We start from the raw sequence: 19,417 nt of genomic DNA on the forward strand, positions 1-19,417 counted from the left end.
GGAAGTAAAAGAAATCCTTAGTTTTTAATTTTTTTTTTATGTATCGCAAATTTCTGGAATTTCTTAATTTCATAAGCAGTTAAAATTTGGCAATTTAATTAACTAAACTGGAAGACTGGCAGTGGATGATCTTTCTTTTTTAAGTGAAATGTAATATTTTTTTGCGCAGCAAAATTACAGAAAGCTGTACCCGTTTTAGTAGCTGTAATTTTACATGAGGTTAGAAATGCTTCGATAATAATTTTTGTTGTTCTATCATTTATGAATGCTACAAGGAAATATTCAGTGGTGTTAGTGACACGATATTTAGTAATTACCTCATAATTAACAAGGGATTTGGATTAAAATGGAAGTCAGAGCAAATTGAATGGCCAAAAACTTAGTCCGACTATTTTGTTCGCTTAATAATTTTAGAAATAATGCTTAATAATTTAAGAAATTCAACGTAATTAAAATTATTTTATCCAAGTTTTGGGGAATAATTTATAAGGGATGGCAAATTATTACGCGTGTTATTGTGAAAGCCAGAAGGAAGGAAACAGTATTAGTACGTCTTTTACAAATATTTCCAGTTCCTTTACCATTACTGTGTATTGACATCTTTTGACTCTCGCACAATTTTCATTCATTCATACTTAAACTCCTCTTTCCCCAATGCTCTTCAGAAATTTGTTCTGACTGTACTGAACGTAACGTTGTTGTGTTACCGCGAACACACGCTATCCCTAAACATCATCCAGCATTGTTAAACTTTGACTTTCTTGACCTTAGAAGACTCCCTACACACAAAAACTATCCTAATGTGCTAAACGAGAGCTTGATTTAAACGTTTAAGTATTGGCTAGAGAGCCCTAACGTTAAACACACACATTCTAATCGTTCATTTCTTCCACATTTTTCACTTTGGCCAAAATTTACCTTTTGTACAAGTTTAAATTTAAAGTACTTCAAAACTGACATTTAAAATTTCTATTTTCAATATACATTTTACATATTTAACACATCACATTTTAAATTCATTTTACATCATCGTTATAGTTGCTATATACAATTTACAATCTTTTCCTAAAATCTTAATTTTAAGTTAACAAATTTCACTGTTAAATGACGTGTTTCCGACTAAACGATATTCACAACTCAATTCTCGCAAACTTGCGAATTCTTAACAAGAAATATTTACAACTAAATTCATGCTAACTTGCGAATACAAAAATCTTTCTGCTTAAAAGATAATTAATTACAACTAAGTTCTCGCAACTTGCGAATTAAAACTTTTTGCTTTAACAGCATTTAGTAACTTTAAGCCATATGACATAAACTGAATTTTCAATGTAAACTAGGCAAGCAAAGAAATTTTTCACTTATCTTTTTTTTTTCTTCTGAACTCCTTCATTCTCATGAGACAGAACTCTTCAAATGTTGGGTACTTCAAGAGTTGCAGCTTCCTCCTTCGGCTTTGATGGTCTGCACCGTCCATGGTGATCCTTTCCGCTTTTTCCCTTTGTCCATAAGCCTGGGGATTTTTCGTGCCGGGCTGCAGATTTTGAAGTTAAAGTTTTCTTTTTCTCTTTTGGGGAGAGGGGGGCGTTCGTTGCTGAGGATCTTCCCATCTCCCCTTGGGTCTTGTTTGTTGGACTGGAACGGCTCTCGCGTCGGCTGATCGTTTATGCATCTCGAAACTCATTCTTCGGTCTGCAGCTCCTTTGACCTCTCTTGTTATGGCTGCCGCCGGGAAACGCAAACAGTCCTTTGTTGACTCCGGCAATCGTTGTTGCACTCGTTTTATTGGAATGTCATCAGCTTGTCTTTTCCTTTTCACCCCTGGTACTGGTCTTGTTCGTGACTCCACTCTTTTGGCAGGTTCTTTCGTGGGTATTATTTTACCTCCTTTTCGCTGAACCTGTACCTTTTGCTGGTTGGATCTGCTTGGCCGGTGATTCCTCCACTCTCTCGTCCTGCTTCCTTTTTGCTGCTGGAGGATTCCAGTTCGGCGTTTGACTTGGTGGTATTCTTGGCTCATTTCCAGGATCCTACAATAAATCTTGTAAAACTTAGAAATCAGTACGATTATAGAACAGTTTTAACTGATCAATATTAGCAATTACTTGCTGGCCATTTGCCGCCTTTAAATAAAAAGTGGCCTGTTTAATTCTTTCAACAATATAAGGCCCTTCAAACCTGGGTTCAAACTTCGCTACCCTGCTGATGATAGCGAATGTTGTAACTTCAATACTTTTTGACCGACCGTATATTCTACGTCCCGTCTATTTCTATCATACTAAATCTTCTGTTTCTGCCTTGCTGCATCGGAATTTTTAATTGCTTCATCAATAATTGCCTGTATATCCTCCAAATTGAATTCTTCTTGCCCTTGCTGTACAAAGAAATGTTTGTCCAAAGACGTTAAAATCTTTATCCCTGGGAACAGTTCTGCGGGGTTTTTTGTGTAGTATCATGCTTTGCTGTTCTCATGGCAAAACCTAATTCATTGACACAGCTGTCCCAGCGGTCGTGGTAATTCTTAACGTATCCCCCAATAGTTTTTTTACAATATTCTTATTTACGCGTTCCGCAGTATTCGATTGCGGTCTATATAGTACCATTTTTAGATGGCGTATGACAAGTCCTGTGCAAAGATTTTAAAATAAATTACTATAACAAACTGTCTACCGTTGTCCAAAATTACTGTTACTGGGACCCCGTGTTTTAAAATATACTTATTTAGAAACGAATCGGCGACTATTTTTGATGAAGCTCGTTTAAGGAGGACTATTTCCACCCATTTCGAAAAATGATCTACTATAGTTAACAAATATCTGTTTTTATTTATTTTTGTTCTAGGGTAAGGTACGGTCAAATCAATGCCAACCATCTCGTTTGGAAAAGTGGTCTTTATGCTATTTAAGTACCCGGCCGGGCTGTAATGAACATCATTTATTAATTGACACAAGTGACATGACCTGACATACGCCGTAGGCACTCTCTGCAACCGCGGAACATTTGTATGGTTTTTCTGATTCCTAAATGTTCTGAAATTGGCGAATTATGAAGTTCCGCTAAAATATTTAAACGTAGACTCGGTGGGATCACTGGTCGGTATTCTTGATTCTCATTAGTTATTTTTGTGTAAAACAGTAATTCATCAATTAGTTCATAATGAACCGCCCTATTGCGAATAGCTGTTAAGTTCACATATTCAATATGTTCAGGATCTTCCAGATACGCGTAACTATCCTTGAATTCAGGGTGCCTTCTTAACTCCTCAATTATTGTCTGACGGGACTCAGTAACTTTCGAGGTCAGCATAGGGCAGTGGTCGGCAAACTTATTAGCCAAAGAGCCAAATATGAACATTACAAATATTTAAAAAAATTGGGAACCAAATCTGCTTGTTTAGTAAACTTTTATTACACTTAAATAAAACTAAATTTAATACTTAGTAAATATTTATTAATGCGAATAATGTGCTTGCATCTCCTTGGAAAGTTTGAGTAAGTCAGGTTTGTATGTTGTTGTTTTTAATTTTAGGCATGATTCCAACTTCTCATCAATAAGACGACTTCTCAGTTTACTCTTGGTAAGGTTCATGCTTGAGAAAGATTGTTCGCATATATATGTAGAACCGAAAAGGGAAAGAACAGCAAACGCGAGCTTTCTCAGCTGATCGAAGTCAGCTGTCAGGTCTTGAGTCAGGAATACTATTCCAAGCGTTGAAAATGATCATGTTTTCCTTCTCTAGGTCATTCAAAGCAGACCACTTCGTGAACTAAGATCACGTTTTTTCTTCTCCAATATTTCCAATTCAACACAAAGACGTTCGAATTTAGAGCGCCATATCTCCTTGTTTTTTAAATCCAGCAATTGTATTTCAAAGCTACCAATGTCAATTTCAAAAGGAGAAAATTTCAACTCGGTTATCGTAGCATTTTGACAAAAGCTAAAGTTGCTCTGCTGTTTTTAAATTCCTGAAACCTGCTGATAAATGCTTCCCTCATATTTAAAATGATGTTTATCAATAGAGGAATTATTTTCTTGGCGATGCTTCAGCAGGCTCGGAAAGTGAAGCAATATTTCCCTTTTAAAATCCTGTGCAAAAATGGATAATTTGTTTTCGAATGTTATTACTTCTTCTAACATCGAAAAGATTAAGTTTCCTTTCCCTTGTAGTTTACGATTAAGTTGATTTAGATGAGACGTAACGTCTACCATGAAATAAAAGTTTTGGATCCATTGATCGTCTGTTAGTTCTGGATAGTGAACGCCCTTCTCAAGGTAAAATGCTTTAATTTCCGGAAAAGGGGACACGAAACGTTTTAAAACGTTCCCTCTTGATAACCAACGTACCTTGTTATGAAGCAGAAGCTCAGAGTACTCACTCTCCATTTCTAATAAAATTATTTGAATTGGCGATGATTAAGAGCTTTAGCTAAAATGGAGTTGATAATGGTAATCACTAATTCCATAACTTTACAAATTTCTTCCGGAAATGTTTGCGCACAAAGCGCTTCTCGGTGAATGATACAATGGTAAATAAACAAGTATCTCGTGATTAATTTTTTCTTTCAAAATAGCAGCAACCCCATTTCTTACGCCGGTCATACTTTTGGCCCCATCTGTTGAAATCGACACAATTTTATCGAGGGGAAAATGATGTCTATCCATACACTCAATTACAGCATTGGCGATATCTTTGTCTGACCTTTGAGTGGAAATAATCCTAACAGTTCTTCTTTAGGGCCTGAATGAGACATAAATCTTACAAAAAGTGAAACTTGCGCTGTATCATTTATGTCACAAGACTCGTCAACTGCTATTGATAAAGCCGAAACCAATTTCAGATCTTCGATACGCTGGGTGGTTATATTCGAACACATTTTAATCGTTCTATCTTTAATGGTTTTGGCAGACAATGGTAACTCTTTAATTCTTTTCAGAATATCTGTTTTATTCTTAAAATCCCCAAATAGCTCTTCGGATGCATTATACAACATTTTTTATGTATTCGCCGTCTTTGTACGGTTTTCCTCTCTTAGCAATCTCTTGGCTACAAACAAAACTTCTCATATTAATATTGCTGGAATATTGCATCCAGTTATTAAACACAGAAGTTGTAGGACTCTTCTGAAGTTCCTCAAATGCTTTCTTCCTTGCATCACCGGTAGGATATTTAGTGCTAAATGACGCGTGATTTCTTGTAAAGTGTCTCTCTAAATTTGACTTCTTCTTATGCGCGAATTTCTTCTTACAAATAAGACATGTCGGAAGTCCATCCAAGTTTTGAATAAACGCAAAATTCTCGGTCCACTCTAAATTCGCGGTTTTCATCTTCCGTTTTTCTTTGCTTTTTTTTTTTTTTTTTTTTTTTTTTTTTTTGGATAGTTATGTTAATTGGGGTGGCTATAAAAATACTCCAAATATATTTTTTTCTAAAGCCACCAGTAAAACCTTTAAATTATTATCATTATTAAATTGGTGAAAATGAAAATTTAAAAAAATCTTTTTAAAATATACTTTTATTAATATATGTAACTGCACTAAAAATTAAAAAAAAATATTTTTTCCCATCATCAGAATAACAAAACTTTTAATATGACCAAAACTGGAAGAAAACTTCCAACATTTGGACAAATAGAAGTTATCGAAAAATCGATTACAAATTTTGTACCGGAACCACAAACATACATAGCAGGTGTAATAAAATCGTATAAAAATACCTTTAAGATGTGCAACTATATAAAAAATACAACAACTTTTTAAGACAGGACAACGGCAGACACGGTGGATAAGACAAAACTCTTCACACTGCAACTACTGCTCTGTGATGCCAATTTGTACCTTCACTACTTTATAAAAAGCATGCACGCGCATGCCGGTAGCTTGTACATGGTTTATGTTTACGTTTACGAAAACTAATAAAATTAAACTCGATGTTCGTTACGTATTTTTACAACAATATGAAATTTTAATTACCTATTTATCTTTCTACTCAAACAAAAAATTATACATGTTTTCGATTTATAGAAGAATTTTAATTTATCAAAATAAGATGTAATTTTTTTTTCTGACCAAGAGTTTTTTTTTAAATGAAAATATTATTGCGCCTTCTGTGGATATTTGTACCAGCCGCACTTAAGGAGCCAAAGAGCCACATGCGGCTCTGGAGCCGCACTTTGCCGACCACTGGCATAGGGCATTTAACTGTGTTCCCTTCTTCGTCAATCTTAATTCTTGATAGGGCATCGGCAACTACGTTTTCTTTCCCTGGTGTATTTTTGTGATCAAATTAAACTCTTGCATTTTTAATGTCCACCGTATAAGGCGGGGGGAGAGATTCTTCCCCGAATACAAGCGGCCCGATTGCAACATGGTCCGAGTATACTGTTATCGGGCCACTTCCGAAATAAAAGCGGAATTTTTGTACCGCTAGTAAGACAGCGAGCGTTTTTCGCTCGGTTGCCGAGTAATTCCTTTGAGTTGGGTTAAGCGTTTTGCTAAAAAACGCTATTGGCTGCCCGTTTGAGAAGAGAACCGCGCCAATTACGTAATTCCATGCATCTGCAGCTATCTCTAAATTTTGGTCCCCTTCTGCGATCTTAAGAACTAGGGCATTTTTCAATTGTTCAAAAGCCAAGTTCGCCTCGGCTGTCCATGTGAGTCTAGTTTTCTTAAGAACTAATAAGAATTCAACTATCTTCGCAAAATCTTTTACGGATACTCTATAATAAGAACACATGAACACACTCTATAATAAGCCGTGTTTGAGGCGGGTAGTTTTTAATTGCTGAAATCTTGGAACTATCGGTCTCAATACCCTTTTTTGGGGATTTTGTAACCTAGATACCGCAGCTTCTTGGTAGCAAATTTGCACTTCATCGGGTTTACCTTGAAGCCGGCCTCATTTAACAAAGTAAAAACTTCCTCAAATGTTTAATGTGTTCGTCTATAGTCTCGCTGGTGACCATTATGTCATCCAGGTAAATTATTGTACTTTTACCCAAGACTAGCCTTAAAACGATATTCATGGCCTTCTGAAATGTAGCCGGAGCTCCACTTAAGCCAAACGGCATTCTTAAAAAGGCATAAACGCCCGATTTCGTAATGAAAGCTGTCTTTTCGACATCCTCGGGTTTCATAGCGACCTGAAAGTAGCCTGATGTCTGGTCTAATGTCGTCAAGAGTTTAGTAGAACGAATTTTTCTAATGATTTCATCAATTATCGGGAGGGGGGATACATGGGATATTTTGTTATACTTTTTGGCTTGATAGCCCATTTTTCTTTCTACAGAGTATCACAGGACCTGCGTATAAACTTATGGTTGGCTGGATTATTTTGTTACCCAGAATTTTTTTAATATGCTGCTAAAGGATGTCTTCTTTTACGCTGTCATACCTACACGGCTTAGACCGGACTGGAGGGGCGTTTTCTGTGTCAGTGGCATGGGTAACTAACTACTTGAAAGAAGCCAAGTTTGTCGTTGAATAATGTATAAAAATTTCTTACCAATTTTTCGACCTTTTTCTTTTTCCTCTAGTCCGCGGTGATCAAGAGCCACTTCTGGCATTGCTGCCTCTTCTTCTTCCACAGCGTCCATGTGCACCAGCAAAGTAGAATTCTGGAAATTAAGATTAGCACTAGCTGCGCGTAAATCAACCCCCAAAATTACCGAAGTTAACAGATCCTTTACTACCCAAAAGTTGACTTTTTGCACCTCATTTTTAATTTGCACATGCAACCCAATTTTTCCCATACAGATGCATTGTCTTCCTTGGGCAGCAATTACCCGTTGTCCCGTTGCTTTCCCGTTTATAAGGACGAAAATGCTTTTAAAAAAAAAAAACTCTTGCGAGAGGTAACAACACTGAGCTCCTGTATCGAGAAGGGCGGTACTCGGGACATCATTGAGTAAAATATGTATTTTCGGCAAGGCCAAATTTTGTACCTCTACTGTGTTTAGGTGAATTTGAGGGACTTTTCTTCCCACTCGGTGACTGGGTCCCTGTTCGATTACCGCGGTTAGTTTAACTTCTCCTTCTCTGTCCCTTGTTTCTGTTGCTTTTCAGATCCAAAAGCTTTAGATTGACCAGTATTTCTGTTACCGGGCTTTTCACCCTTTCCCGTCTGCGGACACGAATTCTGCTGAACTTGTGGTTAGTTCTGGGGAGAAAACGCCGAATACTGGCGAAACTGATTTGCATGCGCGTTCTCTGCGGGTCTTCTGCTTTAAAACTTTACCGCTAACTGAAACAAGTTTTCCAACGTCTGCAGGTTTCTCACTTCGAGAAAGTCCTGTATTTACGGGAGTAAACGCAGTAATATCACTTCAATAAGCTCACTATCCGGCCTTTCTCCGTACAGTTAATTGAAAATTTGAATTTTTCTAAAGATAAACTCCGTTAAGTCATCAAAATTAGTTTGATACTTGCTAAACAGTTACGCTTCTAGCTTCGCACGATCGTTCACTGCTGTAAATGCTTTTAATAGTGCTGCTTTGAAATTTTCGAACGTGTAACTTTCCGAACCTGGATCCCCTAACAAAAACTTGCCAATTCCTTTATATCAGCTGAGAGCTTGGCCTTTTAGGCTCGTCGTAATTATTGTAACTTTCTGCAGCTGGTTTACTGGATACAAAGTAAAATCGAGGTTCAGCTTCTCCAGGAAAGTCATCACCGAGCCTTTACTGTCGAATGTTGCGGCTGGCTTCATTGCGGCTCGCATTGTTTCGACGATGAATACGAATCCCTCCATCGGGTTTGTCGACGTTTGAGCGACCTGAAAGGTCAGAGGGGCAATGCAAACTTCTCGTTCTCTTCTCGCAAAATTTATCCGAGTGCCAATGTAATCTTCCAACCTAGAATTTACGGCTAAGTATGTGGAACCTTGAGACCTGGTAAGCGAATAATCGCTTTTGTTCAATAGACAGACACGTAAACTTGAGAAGCGTTAATTACCCTTTATTAGTCAAAATAATGTTCACAGATGGTCCTTTCTCAGGACGAACATAAAAGCCTCAACTTGGGCTTGTACTCAAGAATACTAAGAAATAAAACTTAACTAATGCTTAACCAAAAAGATATATCTGAAGCTATCAAAATTCTACAGGAGTTGGCTCCTTAACAACCACCTGACGGCAGAAGTCTAGAGAAAATAGTCTAGAGGTAATTATGTGAGTTATTAAAATCCAACCCAGAAAAGTTGATAATTGATAAGCAATTATTGGCAATCAGGACGCTGTAGCAAGACAGGAGAGCTGTAGAAAGCAGGAACTTCATAAACTCAGCGAATACTGTTAAGTGATTACATCGGCGAACCGAGCAAGGCAGGAGCAACGCTGTGTTACAGTCCAACAATCTTGGCTTAAATACTCTAAACCTGATTTGCATTCTGGTGAGGAAATGGAAGGAAGAGGTGACAGTAAAGATCTAAATCCTAAAATAACTGGTTAATAATAACCCTACATAGTAAAGGGCTAAATTATAAGTTGATGCCTTTAAATTATCAAAACCCAATGACATTAATTTTTCATCAATTAACATTCGAATATCGGAAGACAATTTTTTTTAATTTTTCGTATCTCCATTTTGATTGTGAAATTCAAAACATTAAAAAACATTCCTCCGGAAAATTATCTTTTCTATCAACTGATTTTTGAGAACCTGATTTGTTAACTTTACATTTTCGTTTCTGTTTAAATTCTATATATTTATCTGTAAAGATATTTAAAGATTGTTATCTCTAAAGTTAAATTTTAACGTTTCTCAATTATATTTTAAGAAATATTTTCTCTCATTTACTGTAAAAAACGACATAATCTTTCGATTAAACATTCAGCTTTATAAAAAGGTGCAGATTCGGATTGCAAGAGTTTATTTACATTTCTGTTTCAGGATTGAATTCCACGCAAATAACAAGCATAATTTTTTTTTTTTATTAATTTGGTTACAAAATGCTGCTATTTTTATCCCACATGATTCATGCCACACCTTTCAATAACCACTGTTCGTGGGAAATTTGTAGGCATGTTTTTTTAAATACCCGACGCATATTCAAGTTATCTTTTCAGTGTTATTTTTAAAAGACCTAACCTGACTCGCAGCTTTCCTCCACACGAATTCTGCTGCATAACTAGGCAAGCGACTTTCCACTAGCCAGTTCGCAGCTCGAATACATCTTAAGCAGTCTATAATATTACATTTCCATTATACGATTTTTATCATCTACAGTTTAAAGTATGGTAACTGGAATACTTGCTGTTCTTTGGCAAACTGGAAATTAAATAAAAATTTTTATAAGATTTTAACAATTTGCATATTATTGTTAGCGATGCATCTGTAAGTATTGGCTAATACATAAATACCCTGAAATATAACTAATTATGATTACTAATTCAGAAGTCAAACAACAAAAATCAGCGTTAATTTGCAAAATTTTCACAGTATTCGATTCCAAAGATTTTGGCTCCTATCGAAAAAGCTTTCAAGTTCAGTAAAGTTTCAGATTCACAGAAAGAAATGATTAGGCATCATATCGCTCATAATGTGAAATTCAATAATAAACCTTTGAAACCAAATCTAACTGCGAGAGAAAGAGCTACAATGCGCGAGATTCATTCTAACCCGGATATTGTCATTTCAAAGGCCGACAAAGGTGGCCAGATAGTCGTCATGGATAAGAACACTTACATCGATGGTGTCACTAAACTCTTAAACGAAGGACCATATAATCCGATCCCTAAAGATCCTTCACCTTCGGACTTATCCAAAATAAAAACTGCGATCAAATCTTCGCAAATCATTTCAAGCAACTTAAAACATTCGCTTATCCCATCTGTTGCGAATTGTGCCAGATTATATGCTCTTCCCAAAATTCATAAAAGTGGTATTCCTTTCCGCCCTATTGTATCAAATTTAGGTACTGCCTCGTATCCATTAGCTAAATATTTAGTTTCTAGATTTTCCACTCTATTAGACAATAACATTTACACCATAAAAAATTCAATAGAGTTTGTAAAAAAGGTTAAAAACATTTCTCCTCGTAATTTACTCATGGTTTCTTTTGATGTAAAATCATTATTCACCAATGTCCCAGTGGAGGGTGCATTAAGATGTCTAGAAACCAGACTTCGCGAATTTCATTTCTCTTGCATCGAAATTGATGAGCTAATTTCTCTCACTCAACTCTGTTTGAAACAAACACATTTTGTTTTCCAAAATAAATATTGCAAGCAAACTGAGGGATTAGCCATGGGAAGCCCCCTCAGTCCCATCCTGGCTGATATCTACATGCATTATTATGAATCAAAATTGTTTGAAACTTTAAACTTCCCGGCATGGTTCCGCTACGTAGACGATACTTTTACCCTGTTTGAAGGTAATAAAGATGATTTAAATAGAGTTCTTTCAACAATGAATTCTATTGATCCTGCTATTCAGTTCACTTTTGAACTTGAGACTTGCAATTCTCTTCCGTTTCTCGACATTCTGGTCACACGTAACACATCCAACTTCAGTACTACAGTTTACCGTAAACCTTCATCGGTTTGCCTTCCACCACACTTTAAATCATGTCATCCGACTAAACAAAAGTTAGCTTCATTTTATTCCTATGTTTTCCGTGCTCTTCAAGTTTGCTCCTCCAAACTGGCCCTTGATGAAGAACTAAATTATTTAAAAGCAATAGCTATTGACAGGGGCTTTTCACCCAACATTATTAATCAAGCAGTTAAAAAATTCTCATCTCAACACACCAAAAGCCACACTCTTATTTTAGGAGATTATAAAAATTCTGTTGTCATTCCCTTCTTTCCATCAATTAGCTATAAAGTTGCACATATTTTGCAGAAATTTAACTTTCGGGTTGTTTACTCTCCCATCAATAAAATTCCAACTTCTATACTCAAGGACCCCATTCCGGATATGAATTCCTGGGGTATTTATAGGATTCCTTGCCAGTGCGGTTTAATTTACATTGGCCAAACTAAGAGAGCCTTAAAATTTCGTGTCAAAGAACATGAAGCATATGTTAGAAAAAAGGAAACACAGAAGTCTTCTGTTGCTCAACATTGTTGGTCCGAAAATCACACTTTCAATTTTTCTGCTGCCAAAATTATTCAAAAAACATCTTCCATTGGAGAACTGGATTTTCTAGAGGCATTTCACATTCATAAAAATCTTTCTGTTCTAGTTAACGATCCTAATTCCAATCCAAATTTGCCTTCGGCTTTTAGAGAAATTATGTTTTAGTTCTGGTTTCGCCAACAGATGGCGCCACTTGCTTATTCTTGTCCAGGCTTTCTTATCTTATCTAAACATTATTTCCTATCTTGTTCATTTGCGGTTTTGCAGCTGAAGATGATGGTTCGGTAAAACCATCGAAACTAGTCAAAAACTGTGAAAATTTTGCAAATTAACGCTGATTTTTGTTGTTTGACTTCTGAATTAGTATTTATTCGGCGTGTTATTGTGTCTTAATTAATTATGATTATTTAGATTATGACAATGTAATAAAGGGCTATCTGCCTAAAAGGAGAGGTGCCTTTATGGAGTACTTTTCAAGAGAAACTGGCTTATATTTATGTTACACCTGGGGAAAACTGTGACTACTCCTGTGAAGGGATGCCAACCTGTTTGCTAGGATCTTAATTACGGTTAAACTACTAGTATTCAGTCATTTTATCACTCGACTGCTGATGGACTTAAAATATAAGGGAAATGCATATCTCATTAAAAGTTCAATTAAATAGATGGATCAGTAAGGTTGTGAGACAAAATAAATACAGAAAAAAATTAAGAATCTTTTAAATATAAAAAATACAAACAGTACGGATTGAAAGAAATGAAATCTTAAATAATAAATAAAGAATTTTAAATAAAAATAAGGAACATGAAAAAAAATTAATTGCTTTACCTGCTCCCGAGTTGTGTACTGAGATGAGATGCGAATGCGTCACAAATTTCTCTACATTAGGACATAAAGTCGCATATTGTTTCATCATCTATTTCTGGCAAATTTTGTTCCATTCTCCAGGATATAAAATTCATCTTAATAAACGTGAAATTCATCTTCAATGCAAAGCGTAATATGAAGACCATGCACTCCCTGATTGGAATTTTAGTTCCCTCAAAAAATGTGCCTACAACGGGGTTAAACATTCCTGGACACTCGATTCCTATTACTGTAAATCCATCGTCATTCAAGCTTGGTTTCTTTCCTGGCGTGGCTTCCAATTTGGAGAAGATGAGGCCTCCTCCTTTTTCAGAGGCAAGCCCGCTTCGGTTGCTAGAAAAATTGCATTATCTTCATCATTTATCAACGATATACCTGTTATGTTGAAATACTTGAATTTCTGCAGTAAAGGTGAAGCAGCCCTAGCAAAGAAAAGAGTTTAACCTAACAAAGTGAAATTAAGTAAAGCAAATAAAATATTAAATTAAATGTATTATTTTTAAATTAAAAATTATGATAAATTTAAGCTAAAAATATATCAAACTAAAACCCTGATAAAGTACAGGAATAAAGGTTTAGTAGCAGACAGAAGAAAATGCAGAAATAAATATTAATTTCTTAAATATAAAATTACAAATAATCTTAAGTTAAAAAAATTAAAAATTGAATATAAATAAAAAGGTAGTCATTCAAATATGCAAATAGCAATAGATGAAAATTATTAAAAATTAAGTGAAAAATACTCGCTTTGGCAGGTGATGCTTCTTGAAGGATTACACACAGAGCACTGACCCAAAACAATGTAGACTATGCACTCCCATACATACCATGGGTTAGAGTAGACCCATACCCATACCACCATACATACCATGGAGGTTAGAATAGACCAGCTAAAGAACGTCTATGAACAATACATATTCTTTGATACAACTTTGGCTCATCAGGAATGCTAAATGCCCGACTACTTGCGCAGAGACACTTTTGTTATTTCTGCACATTCCGACAAGTCGTGAAGAGATGTTTGTTTACATTTGTGTTGATTATGGAAGGGTAATTTGGTTTTTCCGCGTGAAACTAGAATCACAAGAAAAAGCTTTTTTTTTTTTTTTTTTTTTTTTTTTTTGTTTGTTTAATGAATAACTGCTGTCATTCATTGATAGATATCTAAAACTTTATGCAAAAGAAAGAATTATAAGTGTGTAAGGATCTTAAGTTTTACTAACGTTTATTTTATTTTAAATCTTTACTATCACTTCTTATTTTCTACTTCCGGCCAGAATTAAAAGCGTTAACTTATTTATGCAAAATTTGTCTGGCGAACGCCAAGTACTTAAGTTGTGGCTTTTTGCCAAGCGAGAGAGAGGAAGGAGTTAGACGAAGCAGGCCGCTTGCCTTAGAAGTTTTACTCAGTTGCTGGTTGCCTTCCAGGCCAGAGGTTTAATCCTCTTGATAATTTTAAACGTATTGTAGTGTTAACAGTTCTCTGTACTACATACGGCTTCCTGTTAATATAAGGCCAATCTTCCACGTTTATTACTTCAAAGTCAAGTTTAGTTATATTTTTATATTCTTACGTTTAGACCACAAGTAGTGGGTCTTTGTATTCCGAAGTACGGAAATTATTGTAAATAGAGAAAAATAAAGGGTTTTGTATACCCTTCTTGTGTATCCTATCTACTTCCCACAGTTATTGAACATAGCTTTAGTAAGCTCTCTGTTCCGAGTCAGGTCCTTGCATGTTCCCAAAGAAAGTAAGACGGAACATTGAACCTGATAGTGGCGCCCAACGAAGAAGAATAACCATGGCCGAGTTTCAAGAAGAACCTGTGCTGCCTGCAGAAGCGGCTCAGAATCCAGAAATGCCAGCTGCCGCCCTTTAAGGATTTGGTTACATCGTCCAGACCATGCGCGCTTCGATGAAACCAGAAGCAACATTTAATGGAAACTCACCGGTAACCAGTTTTTTTGAAAAATTGGATGACCACTTCATGCTCTACCCCGTGCACGAATTTCAAAAAGTTACCTTAGCTACCAGCGCTTTGAGGGGCCAAGCGCTTAATTGGTTCAAATGTATAGGCAGAAGTCTCTTGGGTCAAGCAGGAAGTCCCACCTATACTTACGAAAATTTCAAGACTGCCCTACTAAAAGCCTTCCCTGTTGTAAGGGATCGTGCGAAATTAGAAACGGAACTTTTCAGTATATATCAGCAAAGAATCGAAAATCTCTCAAGCTTTATTTTAAGAAAAATTCACGTCTTCAAACTCTTGTATGGAAACCGTCCGGATCCTGAGATAATTCAAGTGATTTTGCCGAGGTTACTGCCCCAAGTGCAAGACTTTATTGAATTAAGAAATCCGACTACACTGGAAAAGTTATTTGAGCTAGCAATCCAGTTTGAAAGTAGAAGAACGGCGGACATTGAAAGAAGACGCCAATATCAACAGCGAAACCAATTTGGTGCGCCAAGACTACAGCAAACTCAAGCACACGGCTACGGAAGCAAAGCGAATCAGTGGGCAAGGAAACCCGAGCATTCAAAAACAGCCGGCGAACGTCGACAGTTCAATAGCAATCCAGAAAAAAAAGTCTCAAGGCCAGTGGAAAAAGAAGGAAAGCACGGACATGAAAAATAATTTAAACTAAAACGGATTTCTGCTGACGGGAGGGTGCGGAAATCCGAAGGCCACGAAAACCCCTCTTCCTTCAAGTTAAATACAGTAATGGTGAAAAATTTGACTCTTCCGAAGATTGAAGTGTTGGTGAATAATATCCCAGCCACCGCACTCCTCGATACAGGCGCGAAGTGTTCCTGTGTGGCAGAAGATTTTTTTAGGAAGTATTTTCGTAAATATCGTATATATAATTCGGATAATACGACAGTGTTAGCTGCGCAAGGAGAAAGATGTAAGTGTATAGGGAAATTACCGCTGTATGTCCGTATCAAGGACGAACAAGTAAAGGTTATGTTTTTCATAGTAAAGAATCTGCAAGCACATATTATTTTAGGAATAGATTTTCTTTCAGAGGCACAAGCAACGCTAGATTTTAATGAAGTGTCCCTTAAGCTGACAATGAAACCAGTTCGTGAAGAAAAGGCTGAACCGCCCATGTTAAACCTTGACCACCTGCCTAATGAAGAGCAACGAAGAATCCGACAAGTGGTAAGTGAATTTGCTTCGTTATTTAGTGATATTCCAGGATTTACTCAGGTTACTAACCATAGTATTGACACCGGAGATTCAATGCCAGTTCGCCACAAAGCATACCGGTATGATAAGAATAAGGAAAAATTTATAGAATGGCATATCACCGATATGCTACGTAAAAAGATCATAACGCCCATCTCAAGTAGTTATGCTAGCCCGGTGGTTTTATGTAAGAAAAATAATGACTATCCTTTGACACATCCAAAAAGGTGGAGATTCGCAATTGACTACCGTAAATTAAACTCCATAACTAAATATCCGGTATATCCGTTACCTATTATTGAAGAAATTCTAAGGAACATAACATCCACCAAATATATGACGACTTTAGACTTAACGACTGGTTATTTTCAAATAGGGGTTAGGCCTGAGGACGTGCCTAAGACTGCTTTTATAACCAAGTCTGGCACTTATGCATTTTTGCGTATGCCGTTTGGCCTTTCAGGGGCACCGGCAACATTTCAGCGATGTATGGACATTGTGTTAAGGCCTGTTCTTGGAAAGTCCACATTTATCTATTTAGACGATATCATTATTACTAGTGATAATCTCGACCAACATGTACAGGATTTAAGACAGGTGTTTTCTTTATTAAATGAGGCCGGTCTAAAAGTTAATGTCGAAAAGAGCAAATTTGCAGCCCCTGAATTAAAATATTTAGGTTACAAAATATCTCAGAAAGGAATCGAGACAGACGAATCAAAAATAATCGCTGTACAAAAGTATCCGACTCCAAACACGGCGAAGAAGCTCTCTTCTTTTCTAGGACTTTGTTCATATTATAGGTCCTTTATAAAAGATTTTGCAGCTATTGCTGAACCATTGTTAAAATTAAAAAGGAAAAAGGCAAGATTCTCATGGACAGCCGAAGCCAATAGTGCTTTCGAAAAATTAAAACAAGCATTAACGCAAGCCCCGGTGTTGAAATTTCCTGAAAAGAATGAGAATTTAGAAATTTCAGCGGATGCTTCGGATTATGCGGTAGGAGCGGTACTTTCGCAAAATCAGCAGCCCGTGGCATTTTTTAGCCGAACTTTAAATCAAACACAAAGAAACTATTCCGCGACCGAGAGAGAGGCACTTGCAGTTCTGTTAGCAGTGCAAAAGTTCCGAGTCTATTTTGGAAAGGCGCCAATAACAGTGTACTCTGATCATGCGGCGGTAACTAGATTGTACTCAGGGAAAAACTTATCCCCAAGGTTAATAAGATGGGCACTCAAGCTACAAGAATATAATCTGGTAATCAAGCATACCCCCGGAAAGGAAAATATCGTAGCAGATGTCCTATCCAGAATTAAAATAGATGAAGAAGGTAATACTGTAAAGGTGGCAATGCTCACAGCATGTACAATAAATTCCCGAGAAACTGTAATAACCGAACTGGGTAAGGATCCTGAGTTTGGCAGCATTTATGAGTATTTAAAGGATCCTGAAAATTTTAGCCACCAAGATATTGTGGCGATAAGAAATAGGGCGGCCCATTACGAACTAATAGATGGTCTATTATTTTATACAAAAACTACAAATTCCAACAACGAATTTCGACCTGTTATCCCAGCTAGTCTTAGATTAAATATCCTGCAGGAGCTCCATGACAGTCCTTTAGCTTCTCATGCTGGTATTCGAAAAACTATCCAACGCGTACGCGAGGCGGTCTATTTTCCTGAACTGCAAAAGTTAACAAGGGCGTATGTCCAGTCCTGCCCAACATGTCAAGCAGTTAATTATATTAATTTCCGCCCGGCCGGGTTTCTAAATAGTATTAAATCCGTATTTCCAAATGAAATAATTGGCATCGATTTATTGGGCCCTTTCCCAAAAAGTCAGTTAAATAAAAGTCTATCTCCTTGTTATGGTTGATCATTTTAGTATGTGGACCGAAATTGTTCCCTTAAAACGAGCCTCCGCGAAATTAGTTACTGATTCTATTTTAAATAAATATATTTTAAAATACGGGGCGCCCCTAAAAGTTATATCGGATAATGGTCCTCAATTTGTAAGTAATGTATTTGAAGACATGTGCCAAAAACTGGGCATACGTCATTTAAAAATGCTCCCGTATCTGCCGCAATCAAATATAGCGGAACGGGTCAATAGAAATATAGTGAAAATTATCTGTAGTTATGTTAAAAATTTTCATAAAAGCTGCGATAACTATGTCAATAAATTTGCTTTCGCCCTTAGGACCGCAAAACATGATACAACGGGCAAAACTCCTGCTGAGTTATTTTTAGGCAGAAAGATTATAACGCCGTTAGATAAATTATTTTATGTGCAACAAAGAGCCCCAGAATTTAAAATGGGTGATATAGAAAAACTAATTAAAGAAGCAAAAAAAAAAATACTGAAGTAGCACAGAGAAAACAAAAGCTATATTATGACTTGAAACGACGGGGAGTAACTTATAAAGTAGGGGATGAAGTATTAAAAATTAAGCATTCACTTTCTTCAGCACCAGAAGATAAAACTGCCAAATTTTTTCCACGATTTGAAGGACCATATGTCATAGAAAAAATAACTCACGCTGTAGTAGTGTTAAAAGCCAAGAATGGTGAAACCTGCTCCGCAAACATTGATCAAATCAAACCCTACTATGATCGTAATAAAATGCAAATATTTACAGATCTTTTGAAGGATCCGGAACGGCAGACACTGCAGGCACAAGCTCCAGAGTTGGAACAACGACAAGTACAAGGGCAAGCCATTAAGAGGCAGGAGCAAGTGAAAAGAAAGTTTCCCCGCGGGAAAATTGAAGGTAACAAGAAAAAGAAGCCGTTCCACCGTCCAGAAAAGAGAGCTCACGAACACCCCCAGAATGAAGAACGGAGAAGAACGACGTATGCAAAGAGAGCCAGGAGAAATGACGGCAACTATAACCCGGCTCTAAAACGGAAGATCTACTCATCCGACAGGACTCTCCGCAGCAAATGTCGCCGAACTGCGGAAGGGCCACCAGCGGCGGAGGAAAAGTTACAAGGAAAATTTGAACGGCCAGCAACGAGGTCCAAGCAGGAACTCGAAAGAAGTTTCCCGGTTCCGCCAAGACCAGCTGCCATCAAACGGCCAAGACCACAGGCAGAGGCGAAAAAGAAGGTATTCAAGGGTGACCGAACTGGAGAAAAAAGAAAGCTTCTAGAGGAAGGCACTGAAGGGCGAGCCCGCACAAGAAGGAGGATAAATCAAACGAGAATCTGCACTACCTTCCAGGACTGGGCTCAGAAAAGAATGTCCGAATATCACAAAGATAAGTAAAATTTTATGTTACTTT

The sequence above is a fragment of the Stegodyphus dumicola genome, chromosome 4, assembly GCF_044657685.1.
Source record: "Stegodyphus dumicola isolate Sdum_Otavi_A_Nest chromosome 4, ASM4465768v1".
Classification (NCBI taxonomy): domain Eukaryota; kingdom Metazoa; phylum Arthropoda; class Arachnida; order Araneae; family Eresidae; genus Stegodyphus; species Stegodyphus dumicola.